Source organism: Canis aureus, chromosome 30, assembly GCF_053574225.1.
Source record: "Canis aureus isolate CA01 chromosome 30, VMU_Caureus_v.1.0, whole genome shotgun sequence".
Classification (NCBI taxonomy): Eukaryota; Metazoa; Chordata; class Mammalia; order Carnivora; family Canidae; genus Canis; species Canis aureus.
In genome coordinates, this window is record NC_135640.1 from 8,669,368 (window position 1) to 8,688,735 (window position 19,368).

Here is a 19,368-nt window from a genome sequence, read left to right on the forward strand (position 1 = left end):
TTTCTATTCAGTGTTTATTAGAAATAGCTCTGATAGCTATGACACATAATATTCATAGCACAGCATACATATAATGAAAGTTCTGATTGCTAGCTCTTACTGAGGCAGTATCTACCCTGTTATTGCTGATGTTGGTAAGCTGAACACAGAAAAGAGCACAGCAGAAGCTTCAATACAAGGCAATAGCACTTTCATAACTCATTACATTCAGTGGGAAGTGTGCACACATGTAACAAAGAGCAGAAATTTTGGCTAATAAATCTCTAAGACATTTCCTTTTCCTTTTTTTTTTAAACTCTACACAGATGCTATTGTACATTTCAGCATCTTAGATGGAGAATGGATAGTTGGAGGCAAGAAATTTTTTAAATCTGCAAAAATTCTTGTTATCTAAAACACATACACACATACACACACATACAGAAACAAAATGAGAAGGGCATAGTAGCTTATTAAAATGACTTATTTAAAAAGCCTTTACTATTTTTTGTGGTGGTGCTATGAATGTATCTAGTGGAACCAATGTATGTGGATGTTTTCTGATCACTTCATACTTTAGATTGGCTGTGTGTTTGTGTATGCACCAATGTGGGTGCATACTTGCATGCGTGCATGTCAGCGTTTGAGTGCATAAAAATAATAGAAACAGCAGAAACTTATTTGGGTCATATATAAATCTTAATTTAAAAATAGTGACAAAAGATATACTTTTTTTATTCTCCTGAAGTTTCTATTTCTAGATAAACCTAGAATCGGTTTATCTAGCCTCCAGGTGGCTCTCGCCAGCCCTTGGGGATCAGGAGACGTCCTCATCCTCATGGTGACCTTCATTTCTGTCCAGGATCCTGAGCTGAAAATGAGGACACCTGTTTTCAGCCTCTGGCTTACCCGGCGGGAATCATGGGAACTGCCCAATCCAAATTGGACCCTGAAACTCCATTGGGTTTTCTAGTGGCCAATTTCAAGACTCTGGGCCTTTTCCCAGGACCTCTTTCCCTTTCCCAGAAAAGGCGCCCTCTCATTCATTACTGTGCAACGGCCTGGCCCCAATATTGCCTAGACAATCGGTCCCAATGGTCTCCAGAGGAAACTTTTGATTACCAACTTCTTATGGATCTTTTTTTTTTTTTTTTTTTTTTTTTTTTTTTCAGAGTTCTTATGGATCTTGATCATCTTTCAGGCCCCAAGGCAAACGGCACGAGGTTCCTTATATACAAGCTTCCTGGGATCGGCGCTCCCACCCCTCCTTCTGCTCCCAATGTTCCACCCCCCAGGTCCTTTTGGTGTGGGCGCCGCTCCCTCCCTTCCACCTGTTCCCTCAGCTCCAAAAGCCCCCCAAACCTTTCCCCCTTCTCCTCCCTTGGAGTCTCCTGAGACTTTGGCCTGTCCACCTACTAGGGGACGCTAGGCTTCCCTCCTCCCTATCCGAAACCCCCTGCCCCCTCCTTCTCCTCCTGCCTCCCAACCACACACCTGTTTACCCGTTTCTGACCCCCAGCCTTCACCCCCTACCTCCCTCTGATCTCCATGTGCCCCAGATCCCGCAAGGTCTCCTCCTCCCCTGACCTGGTCTGCCCCCTGCAAGAGGTGGCAGGAGCTGAAGGGGTTGTTGGGGTCCCTGCTCCATTCTTGCTCCGGGACCTTTCCCAAGTTAAGCGGCTGGGCTCTTACTCTGCTAACCCGGGAAACCATACCGAGGAATTCCAACATTTGGCGCAGGCCTGTGGCTTGACTTAGCATGATTTGCACGTTATCCAGACCACCACCGTCACCCTGTCACCCTGTCACCCCGGAGGAGAGGGAGCGAACTCAGGCTGCTGCCGGGAGCACGCGGACCAGGGCCGTGGGGCCTGCGCGGCCGTGCGGGTCGGGGCTCGGGCAGTTCCCGCCGGGGATCCCGGGCGGGATTATCAGACTGGCCAGGGGGGCCGCTGGCGCCGGGACCACATGGCCATTGTCATCGCTGCCATGCGGGCGGCCTCCAACAGGGCCGTCAACTATGACAAACTCTGGCGAATCCTTCCAACCCCAGGTGAAAACCCTGCAGTTTTCCTTAACAGGCCGACTGAGCCCTTAACCCAGCACCCTCCCCTGCACCTGCCTCCGCAGCCGGGGCCGCCGTCCTGGCAGCCCGTCTATCTCTCGGTCCTCCCGATACCCGATACCCGCAAAGCATTAAAGAAGGCCAGGGAGGGTCCTCCAACTCCCACTCTCTGGTGACCTCATTCAAGGTCTTTAACGCCGGGAGGAAGCGGCTGAACCTAGGAGGCAGGCAGACTCCGGCGGAAGGTCCAACTCCAGAGCCCACCTTGGCGGCAGCCCCGCGGCCGGCTCCGGGGCCACGGAGGGGGAGCGAGCTGCAGCCCGCCTGGGCCTTGCTTCAAACGCGGAACCGAGGGACGCTGGGCCCACCGATGTCCCAGCCCAAGGAGTCCACGCGGCCATGCCCTCAGCGTCGAACGATGCGCCTCTGGAAACCCAATTGCTCGGCTCTCAGAGGATCCTCGCGGATCTCCACGCGGAGGAAACCCTGAGCCCGTAAGTGCAGCCCTTCCAGCTACTCGGAGTGGACGAGGCCCGACGGCGCCGGACTCGGACACCCCCGACCCAGGCTGAGCCCAGGGTCCTGCCCCAGGCGGCGGGTGAGTCCTGTCGGACACGGAGGCGACCCACTGTGTTCTGCCTTCCTACTCGGGGCCAGTTCCCGTCTCCAGTAGCGGGGGTGGGAATTGCTGGCACCTCCTCTATTGCAGGGACCACCCCACTCCTCTCTTGCAGCCTGGATGGGTCCCTTCTCACATTCCTTCCTTATAGTTCCTCCTGCCCAGCTCCTCTCCTCGGCCGGGATATCCTGCACAAACTCAAGGCCACCGTTCGTCTTTCTCCCTCACCTCCTGCAAGGCTACAATTGGAGTCAGCTGGGGTTGGTCCACCTGGGGACGGAGACTTTAAGGAATATCCTCAAGCAGCTGCCCAAACTCCTTTTGTTTTAGGAAAATTCCCTGTCTTATCAGGCCCGACGTGGGCTGCCTGTTCCCCCTTGTTGGCGGGAAGACTTGGCGTCTGCTCCCCTGTCGGAGCTGATGAGCTCTAGAACCGGGAGATCGTTCTCTGCCTTCTGGCAGCACCTCCCCTCTTCTGCCTCCCCCTCCTCCTGTTTCGGCAGTGCCCTGGGTAAGGCCTGCAGAGCTGGCTTCTAGGCTATCCCCGGTGCCCCAAGTGAAGCAGTTCCTTCTCCCCTCACCATCCAGGAGCAAGAAGACCACAAATTACTTAACGCTGCCCACTCCAGGTTCCTCCACCAGTGTCTCGGGTAAAAATTGACACTGAGGAGCAAATTGGTTGACTTTCTAGGTGGGACATAAATAGGTACTAAATTTATTGGTTTAACTAAGATAGGTCTTGAAAATTATCACTACTAAGCCTGAAACTTTTGTTCTATTGAGGTTTACTGAAGGTCATATAAACTCTGTTATCTCTTTGCAATTTGTTAGTTAAAAAAAAAAATGGCTAAAATGATGGTTAATTGTTTCCAAGTTTTCATAGGTAATTGTTAAAATACCTTTCAAAGTCTTTGGTAACCTGAAACCTTAAAGTTATGCCTGGATGATAAATGGGATTGAATTCATTGGACATCTAGGTCTTTTCCAAAAAGGAAAAAGTGCTGAAGTGTTAATTAATGGACATTACTTTGTGCTTTTAACTTCTGAAGGATATTCGAATCTTTTGGTGAGCATTCTTTGTACTTAACTGTTTCATAAATTTGCCATAGAAAGAATTGTTTTCTCTTTGCCTGCCCCAAAAAAAAAAAAAAAAAAAAAAAAAAGTTTCTATTGTTTTGCCTTTATAGGTCTTTAATCCTATATAGGTGTTTTAAAACTTTCTTAAGATTTTAACAAACTTATACAAACCACCCTAAGTAACCAAACTCACACATACGTGCACAGGAACTACTCCAAACCCACCTACAGACTAACCCAACTCAGGACCAGGACCCCTTCTCCTGGGTAAAACTTATACAACAAGGCACTTCTCTCGCCAGCCTTTCCGGCATGGGCAATCTGTCCCACTGTTTTATCTGTGCCACCTTGGGCAAATCCCCCCTGGTGGCTATTCCCTTCCCTAATGTATTTAACTGCTCCAACCCCACACCCACACCTCTGGGACATTCTCCCTCTCTCAGCAACATTCCCTCATTCACAGACCCTCTCAACCACCAATTCCCTTTCTGTTATTCTATCCCCTAATCTTCCCTCTGCAAGGCCATCCTGTCAAGGCCTTAGCTCTCATCACGCTCCTAACAGCAGTTTCTTTTGGTGCAATGGCACCCTATCTAAATCTCTCAATACCTCTGCCTCCCTCCTCTGTCTTCCTGTCTCCCTAGTTCCACGAATAACTATCTATAGTCAGGCAGAAAGAGCCCTCCTTACCGGCCCTCCCCTAGAAAAACAACAAAGGGCAATCTTTCCCACTAGTTGTCGGTGTCTCCCTGTCCTCAACCCTGGTGGCCACAGGGTTGGGTACGGGGGGCCTTAATTCACTCTGTAGATTCCACCAGGGGCCTATCTGAGAGGTTTCAAATGGCCATCCAGGCCTCAGCAGAGTCTCTGGCTTCCCTACAAGGCCAAATAACCTTGGTGGCCCAGGTGGCTCTTCAGAACCGACGTGCCTTGGACCTCCTTACAGCAGAAAAAGGAGGAATTTGCATGTTCCTCAACGAAGAGTGCTGCGAAACAGGTGTAGTTGAGATACCCTTGCCAAAGTTCGAACAAATTCGCGAAATGTGTCAGGAGTCAGTCAACCAACTTCTTTTACACCCCTAAGTTCACCTGCCCACCTCTGACATGCCCCACAACGCCCCTATATCAGCAGGAAGCAGCCAGATCTGAATCGTGGCTCCATTAAAACAAAATAAAAATATCAGAATGTTGGGTTGGCAAGACTGGGGACCTCAAAATAGCCGACCCGAGGCCAGAAACCTCCCAATAACGATGCCTTGCCACCCCACCCCCATCTCCCTGCCAAAAACTCTTTATAGATCCCCCTGATGTTTGTCTGGGTGCCACTGACTTCCCTGACTTGTGCCTCCTCTCTGAGTCAGGGAACCTCGCCCGGAGGGCTCCCCATTAGAGCACTCTCCAACCTGGCTCTGCTATCTTTAATTTTGTCCTCCGATCATTAAAAAGAAAACCTAACACATTTTTTACTTTTTTCCATCACTTGTGAAAGAACTGATATTCAGACAAGGCACCCTAGTTTGGTATCTAGCCAAGTTGAGTATTCTTTCTAGTTTGGTGAAAGTTTTTACATATTTCAAATTTACCTTTGATTTCCAGTGTCCATAGTTCTAACTCTGATTTTTTTTTTTAAGATTTATTTATTTATTCATGATAGACAGAGAGAGAGAGAGAGGCAGAGACACAGGCAGAGGGAGAAGCAGGCTCCATCCTGGGAGCCCGATGTGGGACTCGATCCCGGGACCCCAGGATTGCACCCTGGGCCAAAGGCAGGTGCTAAACCACTGAGCCACCCAGGGATCCCCCTCTAATTCTGTTCTTAAGGAGAGATCAAGTTCTCATCAAAAAGTTATCACTAATTCATCCGGGATTTTTGAGAGAATGTTTTTTGTTGTTGTTTTGAGACAGCAAATTGCTGACAATTACATAATTTCCACAAAAATATAGAAGACTGAATAGTAGTTTAAATCGTTCCAGATGTTTAATATAACATTTCTACACAGGACAGTGGCCCCTCTTGTAGTCCAATTATTAAAATCTAGGTTTTGAATAAAACCAAATCTCTTTGTGTTTTTTTTTAAGACTTTATTTATTTATTCATAGAGACAGAGAGAGAGAGAGAGAGAGAGAGGCAGAGACACAGGCAGAGAGGCAGAGAGAGAAGCAGGCTCCATGCAGGGAGCCTGATATGGGACTCCATCCAAGGTCTCCAGGATCATGCCCTGGGCTGCAGGCGGCGCTAAACCGCTGCGCCACAGGGGCTGCCCCAACCAAATCTCTTTGATAGTAAACAATTTATTTCCTCTCTCCTTCCCTCCCTTTCTTCCTTCTTTTTTCTTTCTCTTTCCCTTTTTTTCATGCAGAATTAAAGTAGATCAATTTGTAATAAACATACAAAGGTGGTCACCATATTCCATTATTTGATGAGACAAAAATATAATCATGACTAACTGAATAAAATTTGTCACAACTATAGGGTAAGATGAATTATATCAACTCTGGATTGTTGATATAATTGTTTACCAAAACCCTCAAGAACATAAGACCTACCCTGATTCATCGTGCTAAGAATTTAATGTAGACTGACATTCTTTTTTAGTGAGAAATACTAAATCTCGACAGACAGCTTTGCCCAGACATCTTCAAAAGAAATTGAATACCAGGAGTATGCAACATGAAAAACGTGTAATATATTCTAATAAAATAGAGTTCCAAACCATGAAGAAGCACGTTATTCTAAAATTATCTGTATTGTGCAACTAAAGTTTGACTCTCCCTTAATCTAGGACAAAGTATTTTCAGAAAATACTCACAGACAATCCAAGAACCAAAACTTAATTAGAATTACAGTCCATGATGGGAGAACGAGAGGAATGGCATACTCACCAACTCATTGCATTTGTGATCATGTGAGAGAACTATTTTTTTTTTTTTTAAATTCAACAAGCAAGAAGGAAGTCCTCTCAGGGATTATTCTAAGACTCATTCTGAAACTCAGAATTACACTGTTGCTTTAGTCTCCATCTCTAGGAAATAATGAGATAAAAGCCCATATTTGCCATTCTATAGGTTATGTGTCAGTGGAGTAATTGATGAGAGTATAATTCAACTTGACCTATAGTTGTGACAAATTCTATTCAGTTGGTCATGATTATGTTTTTGTCTCATCAAATAATGGAATATGGTGACCATCTTTGTATGTTTATTACAAATTGATCTACTTTAATTCTGCATGAAAAAAAGGGGAAAGAGAAAGAAAAAGTAAGGAAGAAAGGGAGGGGAGGAGGGAGGAAATAGCATTGTTTACTATCAAAGAGATTTGGTTTTATTCAAATCCTAGACTTTAATAATTGGACTACAAGAGGAGCCACTGTCCTGTGTGAAAATGTTATATTAAACACCTGGAATGATTTAAATTACTACACTAATATGTGCTGATGTCACTTAAAGTTTCACTCCCTATTATGTATTAAAGGTTTGTGTCTCCCCAAAATTCATATGTTGAAACCCTAACCTTCACTGTTGCTGTATTGGGTGATGGAATCTCTAAGGAAGTAATCAGGTTAAATAAAATCACAATGTGGGGAATGCACCTCAGAGGATTAATGTCCTTATAGAGAGACACCAGAAAGCATGCTCTCTTTCTCCATCCCTACACACCTAGGAAAGACAATGTGAGGGCAAATCAGTCATCTGCAAACCAGAAAGAGAGTCTTAACCAGAAGCCAAACCCTGCTGGAACTTTCAACTTTCGCTTTCCAGCCACTAGAACTGTAAGAAAAAATTTTTTTTCGTATCTTTAAGCTGCTTAGTCTGTGGCATTTCATGTGCAGTCCAAGCCTGCTAATTCATTCGCTGTACTCCAGACACACAACTCCAAGAACTCCTTCAGTCTTTAGGTTTGCTCTGCCCTAGTATCTTTCCTGCCTGATTCTAGTTACTAATCAACATAGCCCTTTACCTCACATCATGAACAGTTTTATTCTATGTCTTCAGTTGTCCAGATATCTGCTGCTGACACTGTGACCTGTTATATCCAAAAAGGGGAAATATGAAACTGGGGACTGACTGGTTATAGAGCAAAAAATTCCTGTCCAACAAAGACGGCTTCGGGGAGCAGTGACTAGAGATAAGGAATAGAGCCCTTTCATTCTAAAAAGCAGTAGGCAAAAGGAAGGGCTGAGAAAGGGCTAATTTCTTATATGTATATACATACTGTATATGTAAAAGTATGAATCTTACTGTATGTTTTTTTAACTCGTTTTGTGCATGTTTTCTGTCCTGTAGTGAATCTGATGGCATTTAGTAGCAGAATTCAGCTATCCCTTTTGCCTTGTGAGCAATGAAGCCCTGAAGAAAGCAAATCTATTTTAATTCTGAATATCAGGTGCTATTTAAAACATCAGTAGACTTTGATAGTTTTTATTTTAAGGAACTCTGAATTCTGACCCAATTCTGTCACTAAGTTGTATGTTTCATATGTTTGCTGTATATTTGCAATTTTACATATTTTGAGATTGTCTCTGTTTTCTTTAGCTCCTTTAACATATTTATTATATTACAAATTTAAGTTGTTGTCGTCTAAACTAGACTATTAACTAGATTCTTCTTTAACAGATCTCGGAGAAACATAAAATGACATTGATAATTTCAGTGATGTTGTTTTCCTTTGAAATTTAATGAATAGTTGAATGACATATGAAAGGAGAAGATATACAATGTGTAGGTTTTATAAAGTGGAAAAATACAACAGAGATTTCTACTTCATTTTGCTAACTCTGACGTTAGCAGCAGCCACTCCTCTATTTGTCTATAAATGTATAAGTGACATGTGCCTGGACATTATAAACCTTTAATATAAAAAATCACATTTCAAATTAGTTTGCATGGCTACTTTTAAAATTCAAACTACTTTTCACAGTTAAAAACCAAACAAACAAAAAGAATAACTTACAGATCTAGCCTGTCTCAACAATAAGGTAAATCCATCTGGTTGAAGAAACTATAAAGGCTTTCCTCAGGACCAAAAGAGTTTGCTAAATTTAAGATTTAGGAAAGCAGAGAATGCACTATTGTAATTCTGTAAGAGAAATCTGCAAGAGAAAGAGACTGCTGTGTGTTCTCGGAATCCTAGTTTACAACTTCCTGTTCCTTCAAAGATCGGTTGGAAAAAAACTGAAGATGTGGCCAAATTAATTTTAGAAATTTACTTTTTAACAATTTTTTATTGTATTGTTTTATAAATGAGGCATAACTCAAGGGCAGATTAATGACTAAAATGCATTTTGATTTAACTATCTTCTCTGATAGTGTCCTTGAGTTTGCTTTTTGAATCACTCTTACCAAGGAAAGTTATACAGATAATAAAACAATAGGAATCTATACTGGGTAGTTTTATCAAATTCACAATCAACTTAGAATTTTAAGTCTGAAAGGACTGTAAATGTGCCCCCCCCCCCCATTTTACATAGTATTTCAAGGGATAAAGGTACTTGTTAAACTAAATTTATTTACCTTAGTCTGTGATACTTTGCATCATACTGAATCCTAGTTTATATCACATTTTAGAAAAGGATACCTATGGGTTAATCTTGTTTAATGGCTATAAGACCTGAGGATACAAGGAAACTAAAATTATCATCTATCTGACATTAGTAAAGGTGAAAGAAAGGCATTTACTCTCAAATGTACTCACTGAAGAAAATGCCCAGGACTGTTTTTGTTTCCTAGTCCTGAAACGTCCACATATATCTTTGTAGAGCTGTTCATGATGATCTTTATAAAAAATTATAAAGGTTTAATTTTTTTCCAGTGTGCAGCAGATGACAAGAAACTAACCAATTCCCACTGATCCTCTTAAATTCCCTTGGGTACATATCATATTATTTTCTGTTGTTTCTGCTTTGCTGAAGACTTAAAACCCTTCATTAATGTTTCAGACCATTTTTCATCACATTTTTTGCCAACAGGTAAAATGGAAAAGGAGACATACCATGCAATTATTAAAATGGTTCTTGCCAGTTTTCTATGTCTTGAACTGCAAATCCTCTGGATTTCCACTAATATTTCAAGTTTTTTTCTTTTGTTTTTAATTTCTCTAAAACTTTATTCAAAGTTATTTACCTCACTGTTAATAAGGTGTACAGTTAATGCTCTGTGCCAATATTATGAGGCTTGCCCATTGCCAGCAACGGACTTTGAGAAAAACCCATTTCCTGACACCCAAAAGTTAAATTACTCTCTTCAAAACATACTAAACTCCCAATACTTGTGAAAGTATTACATGCGCCATTTTCCCATTAGTCTTTAAATGTGAACTTACATTATTAATCTACATCAGTGGATGTTAAAGTCATTTTAACAAATTGTACAAATCAAAATACCACTAGTTAATATTAGACAAGAGTATTTTACACACATTACATTACATATTACCTTGCAATTTGAAACATTACAGTTCACGCTTGTGTAAGTTTATTTTAGATAACTGAAACTTCACAGAATTTAACAGCAAATAAAGTTTAAAAAATTTAGTTCTGTACATTCGTTCCAACTATCTCTATTTTACAGTCTATAAGGCTCATGTCATACATAGTTCAGCACCAAAAATATCTACAAAACTATCTAACCAGTCTTCTTATTCATTTCATGTTGTTGTTGTTGTTTTAAGGTGAAAGTCTGAAAAAATTCTTTATAAATCCTACTCCCAGACCTTTAAATGGAATACTTTTTTTGGCTAGTCATACTATATAAAACTTGGGTTGTCCTTTTATTTATTTTCATTGAATAGATACCAGAAAAAGGGAAAAGAAAGGAAAAGAACACTTACATCCTGAATTTAGGCTGTCAGTCTGTAAGTTGAATTTGTAACACTGAAGTATCACAGGTAACCTAATAATGCCCTGTGCCCCATCCTTCTATTTTGTTTTAAATTTTTAAAAGACAGCCAGAAAAATGTTTTATTTATTCTTTAAAATAAGGCGCAAAGAAAGATTGCAGCAACATCCTCATACACCTCTCTATTACCATCTCCACCTTGAATCAATGATTCCGAAGCAGACCCAGAGCTACGTCCATAGTTTCCCAGTGTACCATGTTGTCTATACCAGACATCTATCTGCTCAATGCTAGCATCTCTCTGTTCAGAGGTCATTATAATAACTCGCAACTGCTGGCCTGGATTTAAAGCAACATTCCAGTTTCCAGAACCATTCCGACTTTTCTCCCTCTTTAGGATTTATGAATTATAGAAAAAGAATGTATTTGTCTTGCCATTTCTAAACAGGGTTTGTGCATACCACATTTTAAGACTACATTCCCTAAACTAGAAACTTTTTTTTTTTTCAAAAATCACAGGTACTTTCAGTAAGCTTGTTGGTTCAAAGTACAAAAGTCTTATGTGTTTAAAAAAATTAAAATTGGAGACTAGTACCTCAGCTTTCTTTACCTGAAGCACACGATTCATGATACCACATTTAAAAACTAAGCTTCATGCATACAAATGGCCAGAGAGGTATGAAGTTTACAGAGCCCTTTAACATTATTCCTGTAGATTAAGCACTGGATGGACCACAATAGGAAGCATGTGAGCAAATTGAGCAAAGAGACTCCCCCAAGAATACGATAGTTTTCCAGACTTCATGTCAGTCACATAAAAAGTTACACAACATGTAATCCTTTAAAATTGTCCCCAGACATCCCATTCCCAGAACTGTTCCTATACAGACCCTCCACCCCAACCCGCACTGAAGTCTTCCACCTCATAGAAGTATCTTAATGCTCCCTGTTACTAATGACAGCTGCTTGGGGTTCTGCTGCTGTGGCAGGGAGTCTTGGCACTTTCTTAGCAGGACTTGGAATATGCTCAGTGGCTGCACTTGAATGTATGAGTCCTACTCCTTCACCCAGAGTATCGTCGCTGGGGGAGGGCTCTGGGCATAGGTCCTCCTGTGCTTCTCATCCACTCTGACGAGGTACCAGGTCCCTTCGAAGAGGGAATCTGCTGAGCTCTGAGGAATATAGTTCATCAAGTGATGAGTGTGCTCTCTGAGCTTCATGTTTTCAGCAAAGACATCTGGTTCCACATAAGTTCTTGAGTCAAGTCTTGATTTGAGGTCACATAAACTTGCTGTTATTTTATCAAGACCAGACCCTGGTGTGGCATCTTGCATAACTCCAAGGGAGTACAGGGTGGCAGCCAAACCAGAACCATAAGAGAACACACCAATCCTCTTTCCTGCCAGCTGTTGAGGTGAGTACTGTGCTAGAACAGAAGCGAGGGAGCCATAAACAGACGATGTGTACATATTTCCATTTTGATTTGACACAAGCAAAGATGCCTTTGTTTTCTGTTTAGAGTTCAGCACTAGCCTTCATAAATGCCTTTTCCACATCGCTATCAAACTAAGTATCTTCTAATTTAACATCCCCAAAGGCTTCCAGGCCATTATAGATACTATTTTTATCTCTGTTCTGGTCATTAAGGATGTCATTCAGCAAAATCTGAGCTAGAGACTTCTGAACCAGCTTACAGTAGGGTGAGTGGAAGATCATGAAACCAAAATCATTCAAGGTAAAGTCTTTATCATTTCCCTGTTTCTGCCACTGGGCTCGGATCTTTTTGTGATAGACAGAATAGTAGCGGTCTAGTGCACCGAAGTACCACTGTATGGAGAGTTTCCCATCTACTATAGGATATTCCGAAAGCATGTCAGGCTTGTAAAAGTCATAGGCATGTTACATATGTGTCCCACGAAGTCCTTGGTCAAAAATTAAAGGCGCATTTGCCCCAATTAGCAGAGCAGCAGATCTCACTTCACCTGTAGGTCTAGAATTTCCTGTGGCATATACAGCAATATCTCCCGCAACTACCAGGGCATACTGTCCATCCCAGGAGCTGGACTCAATCCAATTAACCCCATTGAAGACAGCAGCTGTGCTTCCATAGCATGCATTAGTTGTATCTATTCCTTCTATATCTGTGTTCCCAGACTCCTCAAAGAGCTGCATCAAATTAGTCTTCACGGATTTTGATTTGTCGATGATTGTCTCTGTTCCAACTTCTAAATGCCCAATGCAATCATACAAAATGCTATCTCTCCATAAGATTCTGAACCACAGTCAGGCAAAGAGAGTTGCTATCTTCTCTATCTGTGCAGAAGCCCATCTTGGCTTGGCCCATGCCAATAATATACTTTCCAGCATCTACACCATCATATTTTTCCAACTCTGCTTGATCAACAAATTGAGAAGGAAAAGAGATCTCAAGGGCAGCAATTCCCACATCTTTTGGCCAGCAGGCTTCTGCATTCAAAGGAAGTGGCCCAGGCGTGGTGAGAGAGCCAAAGATACCCAGGCGGTGGCCGTGGAAAGGGAGTGAGCCACGAAAGGGAAGTACCTCATGTTTTTTTCTTTAGAGAATCTCACTCCCTTCTTAATTGGGATGAAGACTTGAATATAGACAGCATTTTGACAACTGAGATAAAATTGGTCTTGTCAGTGTCACAACTGACATACGTTTGGCCTTCTGAAACCATACAAATCTATTATGGAAATTAAAGAAGATTTTACCTTAATTATAGGATAATTTTCAAATGAAAGCAAATGGAAATTGAAGTCAATAGGTGTATGAAGTTCTACAAATAATACTTTATAAGGGAAAAATCAGTACTATCAATTTGTTTTTTTTTTTTTAGTACTATCAATTTGAAAAAAAAATAAAATTAGCAAATACCTTGTGTTTCATGGAAAGTTATACTAAAAGAAATAACACGAGTTAATAACTTTTGAGTATTTTATTCTAGATAGCCAACATATTTTTAAAGTAATATTCGTTATAATAAACTTCCTTCAATGGGTTAAGTTAGGCTATACAATTTTTTTTTTTTTTTTTTTTTTTTTGAGTACAAGTGAATTTTTAAATATGTCTCTGGTACTTTGCTTTGGGCTTTCTTCTGAAAGAAAACTAAGCAGAAATTTCCTGAAGAGGTTTATAGTGAATTGAAAGAATGGAAGTCACACTGAATAAAGCTAATGCAAACAAAACTTTGATTCGCTATTTAAAGCTTCATGGATTCTAACCTTTTAAACTTGTATTTTGCGAGCACACAAATGACCTTTAAACTAAGTGGTACCGTCTGTTGTTACATTCGTTGTAGTTTGATCCTGGTGCTGGGTGTTGGATTTCTTTTTTTTTTCTTGACATATCCTTAGAAATGCTTCTGTGTTCCAATAAATGGTGATAGTTAAATAGCATCAAAGGAAAAAGAAAACTCTGTCAGAAGAAAATTTTCTGTCTATGCACATCTTAATTTAAGCAGAAAATTGAAAGAATTGTCCAGTGACACAATAACAAATTTATGTTCTACAATTTTCAGGAATAGGTTCAACTCATCCCATTTGGCTACTTAGCATAGAAGTTAAGGTGGCAAGATCTAAATTCTAAGACTGTGTACCTCTTTCCGAACATGTAGCCTTGGAAATTTTAATTAGCCTCTGAGTTATCCTTCCGTAATTTAGAAAATGAGGGCAAGACTAAACATTCCTTAGAGGGTTTTGTTGAGGATAAAATAATACAGTGTTTGTAAACCAATTATTTTGTTGCATGGTTCATGTTCAACTATTGCCAACTATTATAACTTTGATAATATTGAAAATCATTTCCATTCAACAATCCAGTTAATGGCTACAAACAACATGGATTTCCTGGTGCTTCTATTGATAGATTTCTTTTCTTTTTATTATTTTTTTCTTTTCTCCTGCCATAGTATGATTATTCATAAGAAGAGACTGAGCTCTTGATCTCTGCTTTCTAGTTTATATAGGGCAGGAAACTTCTCAGAAACTTTTATCGTTACTACATTTCCCATATTTCTAGAAGCTCACTTGATCCCCAACAAAGTATTTTTACTATTTTTTTCTTTTTTACTGACATCCTGGGATGGTTGTACTATTGAGACTCCTTACTCAGAAATAAAAACTATTTTAGAAGAAGCATTATATAAGATGTATCATTATATTATATAGTTTATTTGTATTCAATGCTCTTGAAACATAGCTCCTACATAGTGTAGCTCATGAATCTCTGAAATTTCAGAGAAATGATATGTAAGCATTCACACCTCTCACTGATCAATTATCTATCCACAATCATAACATTTACATGAGATTATCAATTATTATATATTTTAATCATATATCTTATAAAGATACTCCATAAAACTATATATAAATACATATACATATATATGCATAGACATAGTCTATATGTGTATATATGCACATATGTATTTATATGTGTTGTGCCCAAGATTATGTATCTGAGAAACCACCAAGGAGCCAACACCGATGCAAGCGCACGAGAGTTTATTTGGAAGCTCGAGCTTGGGTCCAAGTATACCTGACACAGCGGAGCAGGGACTTGGACCCCGAAGTGGGTTATAGCTGGGTTTTTTATGGGCTGGTTTAGGGGATTTTCAGAAGGGGTGGAGGAATTTCTCAAGTTCTGTTTACATTCTTATATGGGACTTTCAAGGGCATTGAGCTCTGTTCTCATTCTAATATTGGGCTTTCTGATACAGGATTCTCTGCCGAGGGCAATTCTGAACTCTGTTGCCTTTCTGATATGGGATTCTCTGCCGAGGACATTCTGCAGTTTTTTCTGTAAAGTTCAGCTCTTATTCACAGGGGCCTAAGATGGCTGTACTTGTGCTAATGCTAAACTTGAGGTGGAATGGCCTTAATTTTTTTCAGCCTCCACAATATGCTGCAGTAATGTTTTGAATGAATGTTCTTAAAAGTCTCAGAATTCAAAACATCAACTGTGAGTAGCCCATATTGGACACCCATGGCTATATTTAGGGATTGGTAGAAGTAAATTTTCTGAAAAGAACTGTTTATTTTAGTAATGTAAGTAATACTTATCATATTATGAATCCTAGGACAATGATAGTTGGTGTCATGGATCTGTACTTTACTGTCACCAGGGAATTTGAAAAAGTATGGAACCAGGCAAAGCATGCAAGGTAGAGGGACTAGTTATAGATGAGAAGTCTGTTCAGATGCTGCTGCTCACAAATGACTAGAGAGGAAATTCACATGGAAAAGAACAAACATGTATTTGGGAAGTGTTGCAAGAGGGGGTCAGGAGAACTGAAAATCAAACAGGTAAACATTAACAAGCAAAACCTGAGAATTCATGGAGGGAATTTTAAGTATCAATCGTATATAAATATTGAATAGAGAAACAAAGTTCATAAACATAATTGTTGCATAGGCTTGAGAATATAGGTCCTAATACTGATGTATTATGTACTATGTCTTGTATCTGTGATGGCCACTGGAGGCAGGAAGTTCCAAATAAAAAGATACTAATTTTAACTGAAAATAAATAAGCATATTAGTGTGTTTACCTTCTGGATAAAGTTACAGCTTCTTTTTGTGACTCACATATTTTTACAGGGAGAAAAGATCATGGGCTAGAAGTTGACAGGAAGCCACAGCGCATCTATTTCTATGAGATCTATTTCTCATGGGCATGTTTAAGACTTGTAGAAGATACTAGACAAGGTTGTGAAGTAAGGGGTTAGGATAAGACCAAATTATACACTTGATGAGAAACAGGAAGGACTACAGAAGCTTTTCAATAGAGATCCAGTATTTCCCACATACAAATTTACTGAAAAGGCAAAGTAGCTTAAGGCTGTTGTATAACCAAAGCTATTTGTTTCTTCAGGAGTTATTTGAACTATAGTAGGTGTAAAACTCCAAAGTTCATTAGAGAGTTTGTTCTCAAAGGAAAGGAGAAAAAGTAAGATTGTGTCAAAGTTACAGATAACACAGCATTTATTTATAAAGCATATTTAATATTATACTGGGCCTAAGTGGAAGAAAATATTAGCAAGAATGTGTACAGAATATTAACTGAACTCTTTTAGTAAGAGTCATTATAATTACTTTAAAATATTCTGTTCATTATGAAATATTTTGAGAAAAAAATTTATAGATCAAGAATTGAAATAATCCTGAATGGTGATTTAATGATTTTAATAAACTGTTTTTTGCAGGTAGAAAAATACGGATTAATGGAGATTAAAAGTTTAAAGGGATGTTAATGCTCATGAATCCAATCTTATCCCAAGTTTTCTCAGCATCAGCATCACTTGGAAACTTAATAGAAGTGCAAATTCTCAAAGCTCTCCCTACATTTAGTACACTCAGGTTGGGTCTCAGCAATCTTGTGTTTTATCAAACCCTCCAGGTCCTTCTTAAACATGCTACATTTGCAGAACCACTAATGTACTATTATACTTGAATTAGGATTGCCTGAAGGAAACCAAATAAGCAAAACCAACAGCAACAACAATGAAAAACAGGTTACTACTTCAATTAGATTTTTAGAACAATAACAAATTTTTAGTATAATCATGCCCTACATGGTACATTATTTGTTATTGTTCGTTAGTTGTTTATCTGAAGTTCAAATTTGTTTCTTTTATCTAGCAATTCTATCTTGAATGGACAAGACTAGAGATAGATTGGTCAAGGTAACCCTTTTATTTTATTTATATTTTATTTTATTTTATTTTATTTTATTTTATTTTATTTTATTTTAGATTTATTTATTTATTTACTTATGAGAGAGAGAGAGAGAGAGAGAGAGAGAGAGAGAGGCAGAGACACAGGAAGAGGGAGAAGCAGGTTCCATGCCGGGAACCCGACATGGGATTCGATCCTGGGACTCCAGGATTGTGCACTGGGCCAAAGGCAGGAGCCAAACCGCTGAGCCACCCAGGCACCCCCACCCTTTTATTTTAAACATGGAAATAATCATGAGACTCCTAGGTGGCTCAGTGGTTGAGCGTCTCCTTCTGCTCAGGGTGTGATCCTGGAATCCTGGGATCAATTCCCATATCAGGCTCCCAGTGAGGGGCCTGCTTTTCTCTCTGCCTGTGTCTTGGCCTCTCTCTCTGTGTCTCTCATGATTAAATAAATAAAATCTTAAAAAAACAAAACATGGAAATAACCAGATTTAAGAAGATAGAATAAATGATCATGTTCCAAAGTTGATTTATTTCAAAAGATAGTCTGTGTGCCAATATGGTGAATTTTTAGAGCTCCATGCTCCTTTCACAATTTCCTCCTGATATACCCTAAACTCAGTGGAATGTTGTCTTAGTCTTCTAGTGCTGCCATTATAAAATACCATGGGCAAGGTGGCTTAAAGAATAGAAATTTATTTTCTCACAATTCTGGAAACTGAAAGGCTGAGATCAGGATGCTAACATATAGATAGAACATATCATGTTCTAGTGATAGCTTTCTTCTTGGCTTGCAGAAGCCCTCCTTCTTGCTGTGTTCTCATATGCCAGAGAGAACAACTCTCTAGGATCTCTTCTTATAGGGGCACTAATCCTCTCATGAGGGTTCCTCATGACCTCATCTATACCAAAAGCCCCATCTTCAAATGCCATCTAAACAGAGTTAGAATTCAACATATGAATTTGGGGGGGGACACAATTCAGTTCATAGCAAGTTATATGTCTTATAAATGTAAAACAAAAAAAAGGCCCAAGAAAACATATTTTGAAATTTAATACAAAGATGAATGCTGAAATACCTACTAAAATCTAGTATTTCTGAGCAAAGTTCTGGAATGTTTTTGGTCTGAACTACCCACATTCATGTATGTATGTATGTATGTATGTATGTATGTACATATGTATGTATTTATTTATGATTTTATTTTTCCACAAGACAGGCAGAGACATAGGCAGAGAGAGAAGCAGGCTCCCTGCTGGGAGCCTAATGTGGGACTCCCGGGATCAGGACTGGAGCTGAAGGCAGAAGCCCAACCTCTGAGCCACCCAGGTGCCCACATTCATGAAGTTCTAAGCAGTGCAACAATCAATGAAGCCACATAATCCAGAGTATAAACTGAGTCTGCCCATATTGTGTAATATCCACCAAAGTGCATATTTACTAGAAAGGATTAAATTTTTATTAAGTTAATAGACCTTATTCTTTTGAGCAGTTTCAGGTTTGCAAAAAATACAGTGTTCAATATACCTCCTCACTCATCCTCCATTTCTTTTATTATTAACATCTTTTATTAATCTGCTTGTTTGCTGCAATCAATGAGTCAATACTGATACATTATTAACTAAAGTCCCTTGTTTACATTAACTCTTTACATAAGATACTTTACATTTTATATCCTGTGGGTTTTGGCAAATGTATAATGCCACGTATCTACCATTACAGTATCACACATAGTAACTTCATTGCCCTAAATGCCCCTGTGCTCAAGGATTCATTTCTAAACCAGATGTTTTCATTGATTGCAAAGTGAAATCTCTACTGCAGATATCTAAAAGGAATTATTTGAATGAAGGAAGAGAAACATCTTTCATTCTTATTCTCACAGAAGCAATTACTGTGGTTGTACATTTGTGTTTGCATTCTTTTTTCTTCTTTTTGTTTCCAGAAAGTTAGAAGGACTAAATGGTATGGCCTTTATTCATATCCCAATATTCACTTAGCATACTGCCAACTAAAATTAAAGAATTCGCTAATTAACCAATTAATTTTTTTTTTTTTTTTATTTATGATAGTCACAGAGAGAGAGAGAGAG

At 39.7% G+C, this 19,368-nt stretch overlaps 1 pseudogene; it reads right to left on the minus strand.

The window, feature by feature from the left end:
• Window positions 1–11,349: 11,349 nt before the first annotated feature.
• Window positions 11,350–14,205, minus strand: LOC144301548 (hydroxymethylglutaryl-CoA synthase, cytoplasmic pseudogene; annotated as a pseudogene).
• Window positions 14,206–19,368: the final 5,163 nt, after the last annotated feature.